This window comes from Sorghum bicolor, chromosome 10 (assembly GCF_000003195.3).
Source record: "Sorghum bicolor cultivar BTx623 chromosome 10, Sorghum_bicolor_NCBIv3, whole genome shotgun sequence".
NCBI classification, from domain to species: Eukaryota; Viridiplantae; Streptophyta; class Magnoliopsida; order Poales; family Poaceae; genus Sorghum; species Sorghum bicolor.
Window position 1 is genome coordinate 18,980,185 of NC_012879.2, and position 23,551 is coordinate 19,003,735.

Consider the following 23,551-nt stretch of genomic DNA (forward strand, 5'->3'; position numbering starts at 1 on the left):
GTTCTCAATTATACATGCAATGATAGATGCTCAATCTCATATTCTATTCTGTAATCAATAGTGATGATTGCTACTCCCTTCCCAGTGGTAAAAATATAAATAACGATACCTGGAATACTTCCCGGTTAAAATGCTGCATCGGTATTAATCTGTGCGCTTGCAGATCCCATTCATTATTTATTTAGAAGAGCAATTGCATATTTCAATACCGCGTCTCTTATATCATGCTGGGGATGACAACTTGACTTAAGTGGTGTGAGGGATAGGTTTGGCATTTTTGGCACCGTTACTAGATTTAGAGAACTTAGTCTACTTTTGGTAATGATGTTAAGAATACCCAACAAGCATTTTTGGCGCCGTTGCCGGGGAAGGTTGATTACCAGTCAGGAATGGAATAAAAGATTTTGAGTTATCATTCGCATCACTAATTTGATTGAGCTTATCTATTCTCTCATACAGTTTTACCCCGATATTTTTCTATTTTATCTTATGTAGGGGAATGTATGAATAGAAGACATCTTCCAGGAAATTTTGTTGACAATCCCGAAGCATTATTCAAGAAGACGAGAGCCAAGCTAAAGAAATCATCAACACTTCATGAAGAAGCTTCATCCAATCAAGAAGATCACCGGAACTTATCTTCAGAGTTCGAAGCCATGGCGAACAAATCAATCCGCGAGTTCTCAGCTCCCACTATGGACAACATCTGCACTGGACCTGCTGCAGAGATCGACGGCAACTTTGAGCTCAAGCCTGGACTTATCAACATGGTGCAATCCAACCAGTTCTGTGGGAAGGCACACGAAGATGCTAGTGCTCATTTACAACACTTCCTGGAGATTTGCAACACATTCACCATATCAGGAGTTTCCAAAGACGCTATACTACTTCGCCTCTTCCCATTCTCACTGTTAGGAAGAGCGAAGCAGTGGTTCTACGCTACAAAGGAGAAGAATACTACGTGGGCACTCTGCTCAACAAACTTCCTGGCAAAGTTCTTTCCCATGGGCAAGACCAATGCTCTCCGTGGGAAGATTACAAGTTTTCAGCAACAGAATGATGAATCTGTTCCAGAAGCATGGGAGCGCTTTCAAGACTACATCCTAGAATATCCCCATCATGGAATGGAGAGTTGGCTATTGATGCAGACGTTCTATCATGGGCTCAGCAACAGTGCCCGAGAGACCATGGATGCTGCAGCTGGAGGAGCATTCTTATCACTTACTATACCACAAGCCACAACTCTTGTGGAGAAGATGGCGTCCAATCAAAGCTGGAATGAAGAGAGGACCCAGACACGCAAGAGAGGTGGAGGTATGCATCAGCTGAAGGAGGTAGACATGCTGTCTGCAAAGCTAGACCTGCTCATGAAGAAGCTCGATGATAGAGCTGGAGACAAGAAAGAAGTTATGCACATCTACGACTCTCACATGACTTGTGAGGAGTGTGGAGACACTGGACACTCAGGCAACCACTGCCCTGAGATGCTTGAGGATGTAAACTACATCAACAACAACAACAACTACTACTACTACAACCGTCCTCAACAAACTCAAGGTTGGAATCAACAGAGGCCTAACTACTCAGGTAATTATCAAGGTAACAATTCTTACAACAATAATAATAATTTTCCACCTTTGAGAGAGTTAGTGTCTAATCAAGGAAAGCTAATGGATAATCTATCTAAGAAATTGGCATCTAATGATAAAATGCTAGAAAATACAAATAATAGAATGGATAATTTTTCTACTGCCATCAAGAATCAAATTAGCTTTAATAAAATGATTGAATCCCAGTTGAATCAAATAGCTGCTGCTGTTCCTACTACTAACCCCGGTATACCATCACAACCGGAAGGATTAGAATCTACAAATCTTGTAGACATGTTTGCTGCAGGTAATTGGAGTAACCCCGTCAATGAATTCTCTACTGACCTTCTGCCGGTCAAGAGAGGCGATCCAGGACGCCCCGTCATCCCGATCTCCATCGGCATGGTGGACGTTCCAGAAGCACTCTGCGACTTTGGCTCCAGTGTCAACATTATAGCCAGGGTACTCTATGAAAAATTCTTTACATATCCTTTATTAGAGACAACCATGTGTTTGCAGTTTGCAGATCAGACGATAACTTTTCCAAAAGGAATAGTGAAGAACCTTTGTGTCCGAGTTGGTACCTTATATGCCCCAGCAGACTTTGTAGTGGTAGAGACCGGAAATGATGAGAGAGCACCTATCATCCTAGGGAGGCCATTTTTGAACACCACGGGAGCTATCATCTACGCCAGTGCTGCCAAGATCAGTTTCTACGTCAAAGGAAAGAAGGAGACATTTTTCTTCAAGAACAAGACTACACAAATTCAAGATCAATCCAGACGTAAATTAAGGAAGAGGACCAACAGGAGAAACAGGAACAAGCAAGTGTGGACCGAGTCAGCTAAGATGGTCACTGTAGTCCATGGAGGCCAAGATCACCAACTTAAGTCACCGCTTTTGACTAAGAAGGAGGACCCAGGAATGCCAAGCATCTACTGCTCCATAAATGGATACAACTTCTACAAGGCAACTTGTGACACCGGATCGGGCGTCAACATAATGGCCGCAGTCACCTATCGGCTCTTGTTCGGAACCATGCCACTAAGACCAACATACATTCAGCTCCAGATGGCAGATCAGACATTTCGAGAAGTTCAAGGAATAGTAACTGATGTCCCAGTCAAAATAGACGATCACTTTGTCTACACAGACTTTCAACTTGTTGACATGGGAGAAGACGAGTATGATCCACCCATCATCCTTGGAAGACCGTTCCTCAGCACCGTTAAAGCAATTATCTACATTGGAACCGGAGAAGTCCATATGCACTTCCCCTCAGAGACGGTACGCCGTTATTTTACTGACCCTAACTATATTGTTGAAGAATCTAAGCAGGTCAGAAAGAGACGCAACCGCAACCAGAGGAGGCAGATCATCAAGGACGGATGGGCAGACTATGAAGGAGAAGTTGTAAGATCAGAAGACGTTGAGTTTAAACAGAATTATCCAGAGAAGATTGAAGCACCAAGTCAGGTGTGGAAAATGAAGATAACTATACAAGAAGAGGAGGCGCTGCCGGAAGTACCGACTACGCCACCCAACGAACCTCAGGACGATTAAGAAAATGGAGAGTCCCGTTCGGAGGACTTAAAAACACCGAACGCCTTGCCAAGAGGTAAACTTGGTAGTTATCCTTTCCCTTTCAATTATTTCAAATAGTTTACTTAGTTAATCATGTTCGTATTATCCTAAAAAAAAGAAAATAAAAATGTGAAAAACAGTAAGCCCCATGTGAGTAGACGAGTGGCATAAAACCCATAAGTACATTCACTGTGGTGGCATAAAAATAAAATAATTATTTTTCTGCTTTATAAAATGAAAATATAAAAAACAGGGAGTAATAATTATTAAGGAGTCTCAAGATGATAAAGGCTAGATATTTATGCTAACACTTAATCAGTTCCACAAGCTATGTTGTCTATTTGAGCTCCACTGAATTTAAGAATCAAGAAGACTAGCAGACGGAGGACATTCTAATCGCTGTCAGAATGCTGCTGACTTTCAAAATACACCTCTGCCACCTGCTAGCTACATCAAGCGAAATTACGTCAAAATTCAGCTTGGGGGAGAGCACCCCCATTTATCTCGATAAGTATTTCTATCTATCTTTATACTTATATTATTTTAGAATATAAATACACATAAACTATGGAAAACCAAATAAAGATTTTATGCTTATATATATATATATATGTCTTTTGCTTAGTGTGTTTAATAAATAAATAAAGTAGCTATGCTAATCTATATCTAAATAAAACTTAAGCATGGATATGATAAATAGTTGCTCTGCCTAATTTGCACATTTTAAGTTCTCTCTCAAGTTTAGACATAACTGTTATAATTTAAGGCTTGCTCTAGACCTAAACTTGTGGGATGAAAATTTGATCTGAAGTCTAAGTTGTTAACGGATATGATATGGGAAGGTTGAGCTGTTGTTTATCTGTTCCTAGAGATGCTAGAATTCTGGAGAATTTTATCTTTGAAAATCTTTAAAATATTGTATGATGAGTTCCTGTATGATGAGAGTTTAAATTCCTACCACAACCACATATACATGCTTGCTAGACTTTGAGCCACACATTTACTATTTACTGCTTATGAGCATTGAGTGTAGTCAAGCTGTGTAGACCCTTAGGAGCTTGTCATGTGGTTAAATCAAGATTTCACTTGCACGTCCACTCATATATGCTACTTCTACTTCGGAAGTACCATCCACATATATCCACCCATTCCATCTCCAGAATCACCCAAAAATATTCTACTCCTAATCCGGGAGAGAGTAACCAAAAATATTTTTGTTTTCCCCTTGTGAAATAAATGCTCAAGTTATCTTGTTACTACCACTTGCTATATTATCTCAAGAGATGAATGCTCTAAAAAAAGAGAGAAAAAGAAAAAGATACGAGGAAATAAAAAGGAGCAAGTGCTCGGAACCTCGAAAAAAAATATAGAGCATCTCATTCTCCTCATAAAATTTCAAAAGCAAGAAAGGTATGTATCCCCTCAAAGAGCAAAGTAGAATTAGACTTCCACCACCATTGTTTCACCATTGTCATCACCATACATCATTCATTCGCCACACATGCACATCTTGATTAAACTTATTGACTTGTTACTTTGGATCCATGGTTTGACTATGCAATAAATGTCTTATAAGTATGTATACTTTATCTCCCACCTATGAGCTCCAGATATTAAAGCCTTATTAGAGTAGGGTGAGAGAGAAGGCAATGTCACTATGCCTTATACCACAAATACTACATATCTTGAGAGAAGGCATATACCATCAATGCCTTGGTAAGGATCCAAAAATGCCACAAAAGAGAGACCTGAGAGAATCATATAAGGAATTTCTGAGTTTTATTTGAAAATCTGCAAAAACCTAGAGCTATAGTTGATCAAGAATAAGAGACATGACACTTGGCTAGACTGTTCTATCTTTTAACCACTCAAGACAGAAGTGACAGTTACAAGTCCCATGGTAAAGGTAAAGTAAGTAAGTTTTAAGTCTTGACAGTTTACTCTAACTCAAAGATGAGATCTTATTTAAAAGCATGTGTACCGTCAATTTTTAAATATATTGCAACAACTTATGATCCATAGCTGAGTCTATCCTTGCTCAGGGACGAGCAAGAAGTAAGCTTGGGGGAGTTTGTCGACGGTCCTTAAGTATCAAATTTAATTATCAAATAAATAAAGAAAAGGATCCAAATGAAATCAAGATCTAGACTTAGGGTTTCATCTGATAGAATTCCACGAGTTTTGGTGTTTGTCTATTTCTGCAGGGGGTTATCAGGAAATATGAAAGAAAGGCCCACATGTCGGGATTACGTAAAGATATTAACGTGCTGCGCAATTATCTTACATCTAGAAGACTCCAGAAGCCACGAGACCGAAGCGGAGGCGAAACAGGGCCAGAGGCAGGGCGCCCGCCCTCCTGCCCTGGGCGCCCGCCCACCTCCTGTGTCCAATCAGGACTCTACTTTGCGGGAGATCTCCACCGACCTAAAGGATGAATCTAAACCATACAATCTATGTCGGTTTGATCCAAGGGCCCATATTCACTTGGAGGGACTATAAAACCAGACCCCCTGGCCCCTGGAGGAGAGAGCCTCTCAACCCTAATTCATTGTTCCATCAAGGGAGAAGAAGCCTCTGATCAAGATTAGAGCCACCACATCAATTAGACATCTAGATTAGCATAGCTACATAGGATTAGAACTAGAAGGAGTCAATCTTCGATTGGTTTCCGGATCTGTCAGGAGGATTCTTGGTAATTCTCTAATTGTGCTTCTAATTGCTTTCTAATTATCTTTGTTCTTCAATATTATGAATATGACTTTGTTATACTTTAATATATTGCTTATGACTTTGCTCTACTTGCTTATATTCAAGATTATATTGTTCTTAGTTTATCATAGTTATGTACTTGGCTTAGTTAGATTCGATCTATATACATGCTTAGGATCGTATAGCGTTTATCCATCGGATCCATGGGTAAATGATAGATATTGTGTAGGCGTGGTGCTTATACCATATTTATCTGCGATTGTACCCAATATGCCAGATCGTGGGGTGGTTCGTGATAGTGACAACTTCATTGATTCTTATATAGTCCCCCTCTCGTGTATTGGGCTGGCAGAGCAACATTATTACAGGGGAGTGATTGCTATGTTTCTCATATTCCTTGCTAATATCACTATGCATGGGCGTAGTCTTGTCTCACAATGATTGCTAAGTATGCTTGCACTAACTATGATAATGCTAGACTATATAGTTAAGAATAACTTAGGGAATATTCTTGTAGTTCGTTCTAATACCATGCTAATGACTCTCTAGAGTATCTAATTGAGGTGCTTATCATATTTATTATGTGGCTAGATCAGATTAGTTATCCTTGTCACTATTATTATTTCATATATCTTTTATGTGACACTTATCCCTGTATGATGAGTTAGATATAATGTTCTCAATTATACATGCAATGATAGATGCTCAATCTCATATTCTATTCTGTAATCAATAGTGATGATTGCTACTCCCTTCCCAGTGGTAAAAATATAAATAACGATACCTGGAATACTTCCCGGTTAAAATGCTGCATCGGTATTAATCTGTGCGCTTGCAGATCCCATTCATTATTTATTTAGAAGAGCAATTGCATATTTCCATACCACGTCTCTTATATCATGATGGGGATGACAACTTGGCTTAAGTGGTGTGAGGGATAGGTTTGGCATTTTTGGCACCCTTACTAGATTTAGAGAACTTAGTCTACTTTTGGTAATGATGTTAAGAATACCCAACAATCATACTCACCCATAAGCATCATACCATGATCACATGTCATTTTGTGTGTACCCTATTTGAGTTGATTGCTTATATTGCTTGTTATGTGTATAAGTAATGTATGACCAATGTATACAAGTGCACATTGTCTTCCAAAAATACTTTATTCATGCTTAGAATATCATTTGGAACAATGTTCATGTTGGAGGTTTCTACCAAAAATGCCCCTAAGTCATGGTTAACCCTAGGTTGACCTAGTTTGACCCACAAATCTCTTTTCAAAGGTCCTTTATGAAAACAGTGTTAGAGACCTTGCATGTAAATGGCATCTAAAGCAAAGTTGTAGTAAATGTTATAAGCTACAAAAGTTGTTTTGATACATTTTCATGAAAATGCTTGGAACATACGCAAACTTTTCTCACAAGGCAAAAATAGGGTCTGCTTTTCCACTTAGCCAAATTTGCCTAAGTTAGAATCGACATAGTTTCAAGGTAGGTCTCTTGGGAGCCTTGTAGTTTGAATTCTAGACCAAACCAGACCTTGATGCTTAAAGCAAACATGTAGAACTCGTGTAGCTCTATCCATTGGGACAAATATGAGCAAAAACCACCAAGTGAATCGTGAGTAAAACGTCGATGAAGATCGGGTTTCAGTCGGCCATTGGAGCCCTGATCAACGTGATTCGGTTTGGACAGAGCGTCGCCCGCCGCCACGTGTTGAGCTAGCTGTCGGCCGTACGTCGCTGACGGTCCCTCCTGTCAGCCCCAACGACGTCCTCAAGTTGCCATGCACCCCCTAAATGCCTCAGACGCACCCTTCGTCCACCCAGCGCACCCTATTTCCCTCCGCCATCGTCCTCGGCGAGCTCCGACGCGTTTCGGGGAGCTTCCCCGCCCACACCACCGCGTCCCAACTCGAGCTGCTCGGTTCAGAGCTCCACCATGACGTCATCTACCTCGTCGTCCACTCCATTGCCACAACTGAGCTCAGGTGAGGCGGCATTGCCGAGCCCCGCACGGTTTCCACCTCGTCGGAGTTCGCAGAGATCACCAGCAACGTGGCTAGACCTCTCTGGTCCACCTCTAGCCGTGATTCTTATTCCTACAACTTTCTCTTGCTTCACTCTTGCTCGTCGTGAACCGCTACTGGGTCGCCATGGCCCATGTTCGCCGGCGTATCACCACGCAGCACCGCCGCTCCGCCATTCCCGATGGCGAGCACCCTATGAGCCAGTAGAGCGCGAGCCAAGTAGGTCAATAGGTCCGCCTCGAAGTGAGGAACACGACAGTGCCCTCGGTTTCCCCAGAGACCTCGCCGTCGTTGAGATCTTCGGCGACCGAGCTCGCCTCTGTCCTTTGTGTTACTGACGTGTGGGACCCTTCTGTCAGCCTCTCTCCCTCTCTCCCCCTATTTCTGTTTTTGGCAGATTTCAATGCTATGCTGTAAAAATCATATCTCGAGTTTGGCAAGTCCAATTTGTATGTTTCAAATTTTTTCATACTCCTGAGTAGATCTAGTTTTTAATAAAAATATGAGACATGCCATGTTTTTGCAGAAATAAATAGTTATGATTTATCTCTTTTAATCCCTAATAAAAAGAGGGCAATTATATCTGTAGACCTGTAATCCTATGACCATGCAAATTTAGGAGGTTGTTACTTATGTCATGAATAGGCTTTGATAAATTTCTCATGATTTTTGGATGCCTTATGATGAAGTTATAAATACCCCTTATTTAAATAGGAGGTTATTGTGGTATTTTGAATAAATAGGTTAGAACTCCTTTTGTGATGAAACTTGCTGGGTGATGCAAACTCATGAAGCTAAAGCCAAGAAAAATCTGAAATCTGTTATTTGACACTTTTTGACAGAGTTTCACATATATGCCTTTAATGCCTTTGGTAGCTTGTCATTTTTGTGCCCTACAATCTACATGCTCAATGGCCTTGAAAAGTTTACAGTAACCATGTTGTAGCATGAGTAGCTTACTGTAATTTTGCTAGAATGTTTGGAGCACTGGTACTATATGCTCATTAATTCACCTTAATAACCAAATAAATAGAAAAGGGGATATTCAAAATAAGTTTTTACCTTGCCATGATGTTTTATAAAGTTTCTTAGACATGTTCTAACTACTGGTACTTTTGGTTGGACCAATGTTACTTTCTTACTATGTGCTAAAATATTATTTTGCTATTTATGCCTTGTCTAGAGCATATTCTGTGTAGCTGATAGAAGTTCCTTAAAAACTGCTTGGAGATGTAGTTTGCTGGGAAACTTATCTATAACAAACTTGTAGCTAACTTACTTATCTACCTTGTATCCAATGTTCATAGCATCTGGCTGAGTGATTTAAAAGTTATGGCTGTTGCAAGTAGCTGCTACGAAGTGATTGTTCTCTGGATTTTCCAGAGCAGACCTGAAACTTTGTCTGTTTTGACCTGTTTCTGTTGGGAATCATGCTGTGATATCTAAAAGTAAATTGTAGACAATTTGTTAAGATTTCCAGAAAGTGCTCACTTACTTAATTTGACCAATAGATGACTAAGTTATGGCTGAAACTTATGACCACCCAATCTGTCCCTCAACCCAGTTGCTGTGTATAAGTAGTTAAGGTTGAATAGCTTGTATTGTTAGCCTCTCTACCGGATAAGAAGTATGCACTTACCTATTAATCTGTTGCTTACTCAATTTTAGAAGCTTGTGATCATGTTTGCACCGTGTTACCTGTTTCTTTGCTCTTCATCATGACATATTGCATCCTATGTGCATTCCCTATGTTTATCACCTTGTCATGCATACTTAGGTGCAACCAAAAGCGTGACGGTCTTGGAGTTCGCCCCACCCGAGCCGGAGGAGCAGCAGTCGGAGCAACCTCAAGAGGAAGGAGCTAAGGAGGAGGATTTGCCGGAGTGCCCTGACCACCGTCCTTCTACGTACATTGAAGGCAAGCCGCGGAGTATTATAAGCATCCTATACTATTTTTGTTATCATGCTCAAGAGTCAATTAACTATAGTTATGTATTGATGCATTAAGTGTTAGGTGTTGATATGACACCCTTTGATGAGGACATCACCACGCTGGATACGTTGACACCATCGTCTTTTCCAAGTTGCAATTCATCTCCAATTCAGCTACCACGTCACTCTCGGATTCAGCGAACACGTCGTCAGTGTTTTGGTCATAACTTCTTCATACTACATCAAAATAGGGTGATCTTGGACTCGTTGGAAAGGGGACGACGATGCCGTCATTTTGGATCTGGTCCCAGCTCCAGATCTTTCATGGATTAATCTTTATGTCCACGACAAGGTGTTGCGTCACCTATTTTGGGCCAACTTGGTCATGTATCAAATTTGGGTCTTAAGCCCATGTTGTGGGTGCCTCCCCCTGGTTGCCTCCAACCCTAGGTCACTTGTCCTTTATATTCCATGCAGCCGCCGCTGTTTAGACTTGGGTTTTGTTTAGAGTTTAGTTTTCCATCAAGAAACTGAATGGTTCATTGTAACTGTGGTGACAAATCCTTTTACAGTGATCCAGAGCTCCCGTTCTTGATCTCCTCCACTGTGTCGATCAGTCCTTTGGAACCGAGTTCTTGAACCCTCATTTGAATATTCGCGTCATTCATATCTACAATTTCAGATTGCATGTTTATACTTTCTTGCTTGTGTTCTTTGATTCACTTGCAGGAACAGCCTTCGTGGCGAGGTCAATCAAGTTGTGCTTGGTTGATAACCAACGGAGCAGTGGTGTGATGGTTGCAGGGTTCGAATCGTGCTGATTTGAAGACGGATCACCAACGTCGAGTTCTCCACAATCGAATTTACCAATTACATCTCAGAAGATCGGGCCTGACCCTCATCAACAGGTATCAGATATCTATCTCAGGTTTACTGTGAGGTATAATCTCATTTTCCCTAGATTCATATTTGTTCATTACCTACAATCCATAAATAGCCCAAAAAAATAGTTTAATTTTCCACTGTCCTATCACCCATTGTGCCTTGCAATTTCGTTTTCAGATTTGCTTTGTTGAGTTTGTGTCCGTGGTTGAGTCTAGTTGCTGGTTTTGATTGTGTTTGTCGTCGTATTTCATTTGCACCGATGTTGTTCTTAGTATTCGCTGCTATCGTATCCACTGTTTCCAAACAACAAGTCGAAGCCACCACATTACTCGACTTGCCTCCGCTAGCCGCCTTGTGTGATCCCTCGCCGCTGCTCTAACCCTATATAGGTTGCCAGCCGTTGTTATTTTGCCTGCTTCACAGCCCTCCTTACATCATCAGGCGAATACCTACTGCTATTAGTGAAAGGATCAAGATGTCCAAGAGGGGGGGTGAATTGGGCTTCTCTAAAAATTTAAGCAACCTATAAGCTCCAATTCAACCCCTTGTGCCTAGTGTGATCTAGAGAGCTACCGGATAAAGAGTTTTGCAACCTAGTTTCAATCCTATTCTAGCATGGCAATTCTAAGAATGTAAAAGCTCAAAATAATTGCACAAAGTAAATGATAGAAAGTAACGGAGGAGAGCAAGAAAGGCGCGGCGATGTTTGCCGAGGTATCGGAGAGTCGCCACTCCCCACTAGTCCTCGTTGGAGCACCCGCGCAAGGGTCTTGCTCCCCCTTGGTCCGCGCAAGGACCAAGTGCTCTCTATGGGCTGATTCTTCGACACTCCGTCGTGGTGAATCGCCCACAGCCGCTCATAAGTTTGACACGAGCCACCCACAAGAACTCCAGGCAATCTTCGTGCCTCTAATCACCACCGAACCGTCTAGGTGATGGCGATCACCAAGAGTAACAAGCAATGAACTCTCACTTGACCCAATCAAGGCACTAGAGAGTGGTGGATGCACACTTGACTCTTGAAACTCAACTAGAGAAGGATTCAATCAAGAAATCTCTCAATTCTCAATCCTCTCTAGGCTCTTGCTTCTCTCTTGCACCACAAGGTGATTCTCAACTGATCAAATGGGCAAGAGACCTCCCATGGACGAGGTGGAGGAGTATAAATACTCCCCATCAAGACCAAGGGCTGGCCAACTATTTTACACTAAAAACGGGAGCACCGGACACTGGTGATGTTGCACTGGACGCACTATACCGAGCGTCCGGTGACCCATTAACATCTAACTGTACTCTCTCTGACAGAGCACCGGACGCACCCTCATTGGGTCCGGTGGCACCGTCCGGTGTGAGGGTGAATTTACACCCTCCTGGGTATGGGACCGGACGCTCCCCGACGAGTCCGGTGCTAGCGTCTGGTGCCCTGGTCTACTGTAGACCTCCCTGGGTATGGGACCGGACGCTCTCAGGTGAGTCCGGTGCGAGCGTCCGGTGCATAACCCTAGGCACCCAGTTGTTGACGGTCCTTAAGTATCAAATTTAATTATCAAATAAACAAAGAAAAGGATCCAAATGAAATCAACATCTAGACTTAGGGTTTTATTTGACAGAATTCCACGAGTTTTGGTGTTTGTCTATTTCTGCAGGGGGTTATCAGGAAATACGGAAGAAAGGCCCACATGTCGGGATTACATAGAGATATCAACGCACCGCGTAATTTTCTATCATCTAGAAGACTCCAGAAGCCACGGGAACGAACGAGAAGGCAAACGGGCCCGGGGGCAGGGCGCCCGCCCACCCCCCTTGGCGCCCGCCCAGGTGTTTCCACCAATCACAGAATGGAGTCTGCCATTGCAAAGATCTCGTCGAGCTGATCGAAATGCATATATTATTTGCTATATTTGGAGTTCGGAATCAAGAGATATTAATAAAAGAAGGACTCCACATAAAAGAGCTGCGGGATTAATTGGGCCCAGATCAGATTTTGGTCCATTAAGGCCTATGTGCATTTTAATGAGATAGGGTGCAAAGTTTAGTACCACATCGCCTGCTGAACCAAAAATGCACAGAGGAGGAGGACTATATAAGCAAGGCCCCTGGCCCATGGAGAAGACATGAAGAAATTATCATAGAGACTGAGGGGTGCCCTCGAAGGAAAACCTCTTCTCTAATTAATATTTCTTTTAGGCTTAGCAATCAATGTAAGGTAGAAATAGATCTTCTAGTTTCTACTAGATTGAGAGAGATAGAGTGGAGGTGTAGATTGGAGGAAGCTCGGCCTGTCGGTGTCTACTCCAAGCTTGTACCTGCGGGATCAAGTTCTCCTAACCCGAAGCTTGCTCCTAGGATTATTCAGTAATTCAACTTCTAAATTCTAGTAAGTTCTTGTTTTATTGTTCTTATGGTTTATGAGTTTACTTAATCTCTTCGCGTAGAGTTTAGAGTAATCATTGCTGGCGTAAACGTGGTGTTTAGGCTGGGGTACTCATAGATATTCCCTGACTAGCTGGACCGTGGTAGTAGTGAGGAACGTGACAATTCCGAGTTACCTTTGCAGATCACATCTCGTTAGCAGGAAGGATAGGGTTTATAGGTGCGGGTTGAACATCCTTTGTGGTGTCTAGATTCCGTTAGCCTCCCCATTAGAACAGTAGATCATCCTTACCAAGGTTAGAAGGAGACTACGGTTGCAGTCTTCTCTATTTATCACTCACATCGAAAGACATTCTTTGTGCCTAAAGGGATAGTAGCAATAGATTTAGTTAGTCAGATGCACCCTTTCTCCCAGTGGTAAAAATATAAATACGATACTCTGGAAAACCTCCCGGGTGAAATGCTCACCGATATCCGTGCGCTTGCGGATCATTTCCTTATTGCGTTACCAAATATCAACAAGCATTTCTGGCGCCGTTGCCGGGGAGAAAGACGGTTTGCTGAGATAACTTTGAGTCTTGCTATTATCTTGTATTATACTTTTATACTTTTATTCTTTTATCTTTTTATTTTTATCTTTATGGATAACTCAAATTCCATACCTATTATTGAATTCTTTGCACCTTCGGAGACCAGCCATAGACCATGGGAGTCAACACGTCCTGCCCCTAATTATGATCTGTGTCCGGAGTTGATTGCAATAGGTCAAAACCAACCCTTTTCTATAGCCGAGGTCCTATCTTTTAATCAAGAAGATAATGCACTTTTAGCTACACATAGGGAATCTTTTAATCCTTCTATAAATTATGGTTCAGACCTAGCCCTACAAGACCATGTTTTTCCTAAATATTTTCACATTGGTCTTAATCATATAACCTTTGGTAGAGTCTTTCTTTCTTTATCTATTAGTAAAGGAAGGTATGTCTTCAATCGTAGACATCCTTCTTGCACTAGTCTTCATAGAAAAATCTTAGAGATAGAGAAGGAATCATCTCCCATACAAGGAGAGGAAGTTTTAATAGCCGATTTCCAAACATTTCAATCCCATAATTCGGCTATCCAACCCATCCTTGAGTTTAATAATTTCTACTATGCCCTTTCTCTTGAACCTCCCGATAATCCTATGAATCTCTCTAGACATCCCATGCATAAGAAGGAGGATCGAGAAGAACAACATCAATGGCTAGAGGGCATTAAAAATCCATGTGCTATCACCATTGAATGGATAGATAAAACAAACTTAAGAGACAATCCTAGAGGAATTTTAAGCATTCATGAAGAATCATCCTTGGAGTTTGAGAATGAGAGAAACAACAGTGAACATGGAAGTTATTTCATAAATACCTTACCAAGTCCTTGCTCATATAAAACATCTCCCCAATCAATTTGTCTCTCCATCCTTACCACATTTGAGATCTCCAACCCCCTCTTCCTCTTCATTTATAAAAACTTTAAAAGGGTGGTTGTCGATGCATATGTCTATAATAAATATTACAGATCTCGTTGAGTTCATCTTGATATAGGTAGGTGTTGGAGGGCAAACCACTTCACCAACATAAATTGATGGTTTCCCAAAGCTTAGCGTCCTTGAACAAGCACTTATCAGATCGTAACATGAACTTCTAATTATTTCCAACATTGCCTTGTGTATTGAGCATATAAAGATAATTGTAGAAATATTCCTTCGTGTATTCTTGCCACTAACCTTTCCAGGATTGGAGCAAGAAGATCGGATGAATGACAAGCACAAGGTATGTCCAACCAACCATCACACAACATTGAATTAAATTCATCCAAACTTGAATTTTCCAAAATTCAAGCTTGGGGGAGTACTTTACAAAAACATCATTTGCCATGTTGCTATGTTGGTTGTCCTTACCTTTGAGACATGCTCAATTTGTTAAATACTAATTACACTACTTCATCTCCACTTAAGTAGATCTCTATAAATGCTCTCATGCTACCTTTATTTGCTTTAGTATATGTCTAGGTTTGGAATAGTTTCATTTATCTCTTAATTAAGCATGGTGCTTAGTTTAGGAATGATGATCTTACTTCCAAGGGATTTTAAATTAAGCATGGTGCTTAGGTTAAAATGCCCTTCTAAATCAAATTAGACATGGTGTCTAGGTTGATTTTTAAGTCGATAGTATGCTATAGTAGATATGGGATATTTTGTTGGACTAACCCCTGCAAGAAAACTTTCAATATCAACCTGGGAAGTCCTGAGATAAACTCGCATTGGAGATGAAGAAGGTGACACATGAAGTTTAACAATTTGCACAAGAAAGACGTGGCTCATAAGAGATGATTCATGGAGGGTGCCACAAACACGATGCACAACCGCTAAGAAAGGAAAGCTTCCACAAGGTGATACTGTACCGTCACTCTTCAAGTAAGGTAACACCTTAAGGTACTTGACTATCGCTTTTATAAGCTTCTCCTTGGTTCTAGCATTCACATAAATGAAGAGACAAACATGTATGATTTATAACTCTAGATTAACCAACTCAATTAATTCAACATGTTTAGTCCTTTAATCTTTGTTCTTAGTACTACCTTCGTGATCCCACGCTCCTAAACATATAAGCTAATATTTTGCACATTCAATATTTGGAAGATATAAACAAAACATAAATATAGATAGATTATCTTTCCATTAGGTTGAGCCATCTGATCTGACAAATGTTTCAAATACTACACTCATGATCTTATTATCCATCAACTTTGTCTTGCTCACTATGCTTAAGGTTAGAGAAGAACAAATACACTTTTGGTTCTGTTGGTATTTTCCACCAACAGAGCCCATGCACTTGATCTCTGCCTTGTCTCTATGAACAGGTACACTTCAAGCAAAACATGGAGGAGTTTTACAACTCCCAGACTCCACCAAGTGAAGGACCTGGATCTATGAGCACAAACACACTGAGCAGGATATTGCCAACACCATACTTCAAAATGCTGGGCAAAGAAGAACATGGGTGACACCATATCAAGAGGTGCAGACGTCAAGGTCCACACCTAATCAATTGATGCACCTAAAGGATGAACATGGTGGAAAGTCTTGTCCAGAAGACTTAAAACATTGGATCCTTGTCGGGAGAGGTCAACATTGTCGACTCAAGTCACCTTTCTTGATCAAGAAGGACGACCCTGGTGTTCCAAGCATCAAGTGCGCAATCAATGGATACTCTTTTCAGAAGACACTCTACGACACCGGATCTGACGACAACATAATGACCGCAGTCACTTATCAGCTCCTGCATGGAACCATGCCCCTACAACCAATATACATTCAGCTCTAGATGATTTTCAGGTCATTAACATGGGAGAAGACGAGTATGATCCACCCACCATCCTTGGAAGACCGTTCCTCAAACACTATCAAAGCCATCATCTATAGTGGAACCAGAGAAGTCCACATGCACTTCCCCTCTGAGAAGGTACGCCACTACTTTAATGATTCTAACTATATAGTTGAAGACTCTAAGCAGGTCAGGACAAGAAGACGATGCAACCGCAACCAGAGGAGGCAAATCATCAAGAACGGATGGGTAGACTACGAAGGAGAAGTGATAAGGTCTGAAGACATACAATTTAACAGAACCGTCCTGAGGAGACCGTAGCACCGAGTCAGAAAGAGAAGATAGTTATACACGAAGAGAGGCGCCGCCGAAATCACCGACTTCGCCACCTAGCGAATCCCAGGACGACTGAGAAAACAGAGAGTCCCGTTCGGAGGACATAAAAATGCCGAACGCCTTGCCAAGAGGTAAACTTGGTAGTTACCCTTTCCTTTCAATTATTCAATTATAATTTGCTTAGTTAATCAGGTTCATGCTATCTTGAAAAGAAAATAAAAATGTTAAGTAGTAAGCCCCATGTGAGTATGCTCATGGCATAAAACTCATAAGTACATTCACTGTGGTGGCATAAACATAAAATAAATATGTTTTCATCTTACAATAAAAATATAAAAATAATAAGTGTATGATCCTGCTAAATAAATAACATTTATTAAGGAAGCTCAACATGATGAAGGCTAGATATTTATGCTAACACTTAATTAGTTCCACAAGCTTTGTTGTCTATTTGAGCTCCACAGAATTTAAGAATCAAGAAGACTAGCAGACGGAGGACATTCTAATCGCTGTCAGAATGCTGCTGACTTTCAAATACACCTCTGCCACCTGCTAGCTACATCAAGAGAAATTACGTCAAAATTCAGCTTGGGGGAGAGCACCCCCATATATCTCGCTAAGTATTTCTACCTATCTTTATACTTATATTATGTTAGAATATTAAAATACATAAACTATGAAAAACTAAATAAAGATTTTGTGCTTATATATATCTTTTGCTTAGTATGTTTAATAAATAAATAAAGTGGCTATGCTAGTCTGAATCTTAATAATAAAACTCTAGCATGGATATGATGAATAGTTGCTCTGCCTAATTTGCAATTTTGAAGTTCTCTCTCAAGTTTAGACATAACTGTTATAATTTAAAGCTTGCTCTAGATCTAAACTTGTGGGATGAAAACTTGATCTGAAATCTAAGTTGTTAACGGATATGATATGGGAAGGTTGAGCTGCTGTTTATCTGTTCCTAGAGATGCTAAAATTCTGGAAAATTTTATCTTGAAAAATCTTTAAAATATTGCATGATGAGTTCCTGTATGATGAGAGTTTAAATTCCTACCACAGCCATATATACATGCTTGCTAGACTTTGAGCCACACATTTACTATTTACTGCTTATGAGCGTTGAGTGTGGTCAAGCTGTGTGGACCCTTAGGAGCTTGTCATGTGGTTAAATCAAGATTCACTTGCACGTTCACTCATATATGCTACTTCTACTCTGGAAGTACCATCCACATATATCCATCCATTTCCATCTCCAGAATCACCCAAAAATATTCTACTCTTAATCCGGGAGAGAATAGTCAAAAATATTTTCCTATCCCTGTTATTCCCTGTGAAATAAATGCTCCAAATATTTTGGTTACTACCACTTGCTATTTTATCTCAAGAGATGAGTGCTCTGAAAAAAAAGAGAGAAAGAAAAGAGAAGAAAAAAAAATATAAACGAGGAAATAAAAAGGGGCAAGTGCCCGGAACCTCGAAAGAAAGAAAAAGTGAGACGAGAGGTAAAAATGGACAAGTGTCCGACAGTAGAATTAGGGGTACAAGATACCCACCTGAGAGGAAAGAAAAAGAAGAGCATCTCATTCTACTCATAAAGTTTCAAAAAGCAAGGAAGGTATGTATCCCCTCAAAAGAGCAAAAGTAGAATTAGACTTTCACCATTGTTATTACCATCATCACCATACACCATTCATTCGCCACACATGCAGATCTTGATTTGACTTATTGATTTGTTTCTCTGGATCCATGGCTTGACTATGCAATAAATGTCTTGTAAGTATGTATTAGCTGTCTCCCACCTATGAGCTCCAGATATCAAGCCTTATTAGAGTAGGGTGAGAGAGAAGGCAATGTCCCTATGCCTTATACCATAAATACCACATATCTTGAGAGAAGGCATATATCATCAATGCCTTGGTAAGGATCCAGAAATACCACAAAAGAGAGATATGAGAGAGTCATACAAGGAATCTCTGAGTTTTATTTGAAAATCTGCAAAAAAAAAACTCCAGAGCTATAGCTGATCAAGAATAAGAGACATGGCACTTGGCTAGACTGTTCTATCTTTTAACTACTCAAGACAAAAGTGACGGTTACAAGTCCCATGGTGGAAGGTAAAGTAAGTAAGTTTTAGTTCTTGACAGTTTACTCTAACTCAGAGATGAGATTTTATTTAAAAGCATGTGTACTGTCAAATTTTTAAGATAATGCAACAACTTCTAATCCATTGCTGAGTCTATCCTTGCTTAGGGACGAGCAAGAGGTAAGCTTGGGGGAGTTTGTTGACGGTCCTTAAGTATCAAATTTAATTATCAAATAAACAAAGAAAAGGATCCAAACGAAATCACCATCTAGACTTAGGGTTTTATTTGACAGAATTCCACGAGTTTTGGTGTTTGTCTATTTCTGCAGGGGGTTATCAGGAAATACAGAAGAAAGGCCCACATGTCGGGATTACATAGAGATATCAACGCACCGCATAATTTTCTATCATCTAGAAGACTCCAGAAGCCACGGGAACGAACGAGAACGAGAACGCCCGCCCAGGTGTTTCCACCATTCACAGAATGGAGTCCGCCATTGCAAAGATCTCGTCGAGTTGATCGAAATGCATATATTATTTGCTATATTTGGAGTGCGGAATCAAGAGATATTAATAAAAGAAGGACTCCACATAAAAGAGCTGCGGGATTAATTGGGCCCAAATCAGATTTTGGTCCATTAAGGCCTATGTGCATTTTAATGAGATAGTGTGCAAAGTTTAGTACCACATCGCCTGCTGAACCAAAAACGCACAGAGGAGGAGGACTATATAAGCAAGGCCCCTGGCCCCTGGAGAAGACAAGAAGAAATTATCATAGAGACTGAGGGGTGCCCTCGAAGGAAAATCTCTTCTCTAATTAATATTTCTTTTAGGCTTAGCAATCAATGTAAGGTAGAAATAGATCTTCTAGTTTCTACTAGATTGAGAGAGATAGAGTGGAGGTGTAGATTGGAGGAAGCCTGGCCTGTCGGTGTCTACTCCAAGCTTGTACCTGCGGGATCAAGTTCTCCTAACCAGAAGCTTGCTCCTAGGATTCTTCAGTAATTCGACTTCTAAATTCTAGTAAGTTTTTGTTTTATTGTTCTTATGATTTATGAGTTTACTTTAATCTCTTCGCGTAGAGTTTAGTGTAATCATTGCTCGCGTAAACGTGGTGTTTAGGCTAGGGTACTCATAGATATTCCCTAACTAGCTGGACCGTGGTAGTAGTGAGGAACGTGACAATTCCGAGTTACCTTTGCAGATCACATCTCGTTAGCAGGAAGGATAGGGTTTATAGGTGCGGGTTGAACATCCTTTGTGGTGTCTAGATTCCGTTAGCCTCCCCATTAGAACAGTAGATCATCCTTACCAAGGTTAGAAGGAGACTACGGTTGCAGTCTTCTCTATTTATCACTCACATCGAAAGACATTCTTTGTGCCTAAAGGGATAGTAGCAATAGATTTGGTTAGTCAGATGCACCCTTTCTCCCAGTGGTAAAAATATAAATACGATACTCTAGAAAACCTCCCGGGTGAAATGCCCACCGATATCCGTGCGCTTGCGGATCATTTCCTTATTGCGTTACCAAATATCAACACCAGTCACTCTAACTCGAGTCAACCTCACCGGACGCACTCACATAGCGTCCGGTGCCTACTTAGGCACCCAAACTTCATCGAAACACGATCTTTCCAAAACAAAGTTTGTTCCTCTCAATCTAAGGACTTTTTTAGAGCTGCCTAGTGCTAGGTTTACCAAGTGTGCACCACACCGAAACCTAAAGCCTTGCCTAGGTCAAGGTACCCATTCAATGCCACTCTTAATAGTACGGTCAAAGGAAAAATAAAGTCCTAACCTACTCTAAGTGCCCTTCTTCACTATATGGCACTTAGACCTAGTCTAGTCCCGACGATGTCCAACCATCCTTTGAAAACCAAAATGATTTCCACTATTAAGTAGGCATGAACCTTCTAGTCCATCGATCTCCATTACCATGACCTAACACTAATGACTTTGCCTCTGCAAAACACACGTAGTCATAGTAATCAACATTGTCATTAATCACCAAAACACATTAGGGGCCTAGATGCTTTTCAATCTCCCCCTTTTTGGTGATTGATGACAATGACCTCGAGTATGAAAGAAGTGAGGTTTTTAAATGACTTTGTTTCTATAATCATGAGACAATAAGAACACAAAGAGCTTAAGCATGCTTATATCAACCAAGTCTAACATCCTACATCCAAATATGTGTATACGACAGGATATAACAACAGATGGTTCATAACAAATCAGAGTAAAAGGTGGAATCAAAGTAATATGAGCCAAGAACATGACATAAATATATCACAATCAAGCACATGTCATGTCTCACAACCAAAAAAGTGTATCTCACAAAGTATCTCACAAACATGCATGAAAAGTAAAAATGATGCATGATGAAGCACACAAAATAATCAAAGCGCACTCACTAGCTACCCCTATCTCTATCATACTCTACTCTCTCTCCCCCTTTGGCATCAAGCGCCAAAAACCTAAGACGAAGAAGGTGGAGGCAGAGCAGAGGAGTCCCAAGGCACTGCCTGAAACTAGGTTGCATCATCATCCGTGCCATATGCCGTAGACTCTGAGGAGGCGGATTGACCCTCTGAAGCTGGACGTGCTGGAGTAGCAGTCTGGGTCTGCTCTGTGGGCTCTGTGACTGTCTAAGTTTGTGCTGGAGTCTCAAGACAGGCTAGAGATGCTGACACTGACTCGGTAGCAGTCGCTGAGCTCTCTAGAACAGTAGACAATGGTGCTAGCTACTCAGACGACGCTACGGACGACAACAAGCACTCGGTAGTGGTGACCGGCAAAGTGAAAGCTATAGGAGCCTATAGTGGAGGTGGAGTCGGCTGACGAGTTAGAGCACTATACAAGAACGAGACGTCCTGTTCAGCTGAGGAATCCAACACAAGCTGTGAGGCTGTAGCTGACTGAGGTGTGAAACTGTTGACTGTGGATATACCATAGAAATCCACATACAAAACACCGTCAACATGCCTCGGTTGCAAGGGGAAACGACATGACATGAACATATTTTATCCATAACTAGTTCCACTTGTACTCTTAGCTTGTTTATGCAGGAACAACAAATTCAAGACATTATTTGACAAAGCCAACATCAGAATCATCAAGAGGAGATCGAGGGGACAACAGGTGACACCCTGGGCCCACAGGGAGGGGGTCGCCCGACCCCTCTTTGGTGGGACCCAGGTGTGCCACCTAGTCCACCGACATAAGGGACCCCTGTGGATACTGCTGGTGGGCCCAGAGGCCCAGAAGTGGGGTCGCCCGACCCCACATCAAAGGCGGTTCCAGGGTCGGTGGCCTCCCACCGACCTTCCCCACATGTCCCACATGTCGATTTGCCCCTGCCGTTGATCAAATGGCGGTTGTGAGGTCGGTTTGATCCAAGGGTGGAGAGAAGATGTCACGCGGATCGATGACGTGGCGATGGAGTAACCCCTACTCCATCTCCCTCTATAAAAGGCAGCCTCCATCCTTCATTTCAAGTGTGCAATTCCAAGGCCAAGTGCATTACAAGTTCCAAGCATACAAGTAGAGTAGTAGTTAGTCTAGAGTGGGAGTTAGAGTCGAGTCGAGCTAAGCTCGTGGTCTCCGGAGTCGTCTTCTGGAGAGTCTGGTATAGCTCTTGTACCTTTTCTACTTTTGTAAGACTTTCCTTTTATTAATATATTATTCTTACTTTACTTTACTGAGTTCTTACTTAGTGCAAGTCTTTTAGTCTTGTTGTGCATTTACTTTAGTAATATAGTTGTCTTAGTGAAGTTAGTGACCTGTAACCACTCCTGTGTGTGCATCATCGTCCTATCTTGTATAGGAGCTCTAGCTAGCTGCAACTAGTTAGCGTGGTAGGATTAAGTGTGAGCGTGGTGCTCATACTTAAGATTACCTTTGATTACCGCTGGCTTGAACGGAAAGTAGGAGCGCACTCCCTAGTAGGTGACAGATCGTGGGCGGCATTAGGTTCTCCTCACGTACAGGCTAGTTCTTAAAAGGTAAGGCGTCCATAAGCCCAATAGTCGCTTTCGGTAAGGGGTTAGGTGAAAAACCTTCTAAGCGTCTTACCAGCTCGGCTATCCCTCGCACACAGTTAGTAAGGCTCTAGCGTAGTTAAGGCAATTATCTATTAAAGTAAGTCACAGAAGTCAAGTCAGATACATAGGAGTCCTTTACTCACTCGTTGTCCTCCCACCTAGCTAACTCTACCATTTACCTTTAGCATAGGACCTTGGATTCACCACTACCCTTCCTATTCGTTATTTACCACCCTTATTCACTAGTTGATACTAGATAACTCAAGGAATCTCATTCCCCTTTTTGTTAAACACACTTAGCCGCTTTCCCTTGGGAAAATATAAATTACGATACCTTGGAATACTCCTTGGTGAAGTGCTACAGCGGTACATTGTGTGCGCTTGCGGAATTATCCAATAGTAAATAGAGTTACCCTACCAGGGCACTTCTGGCGCCGTCGCCGATATCCGGTGGTTGCGTTAAGAAGTGTCAACAAGCATTTCTGGCGCCGTTGCCGGGGAGAGCGTCTGTCTAAGAGTTTTAACAAAAAGAGAATCCAGAGTTTGCTAGTTATCAAGTAGTGATAGGGATAACCCATCACTTGTCTTGTCTTCCTTTATTGTGAAGCCTCACAGTG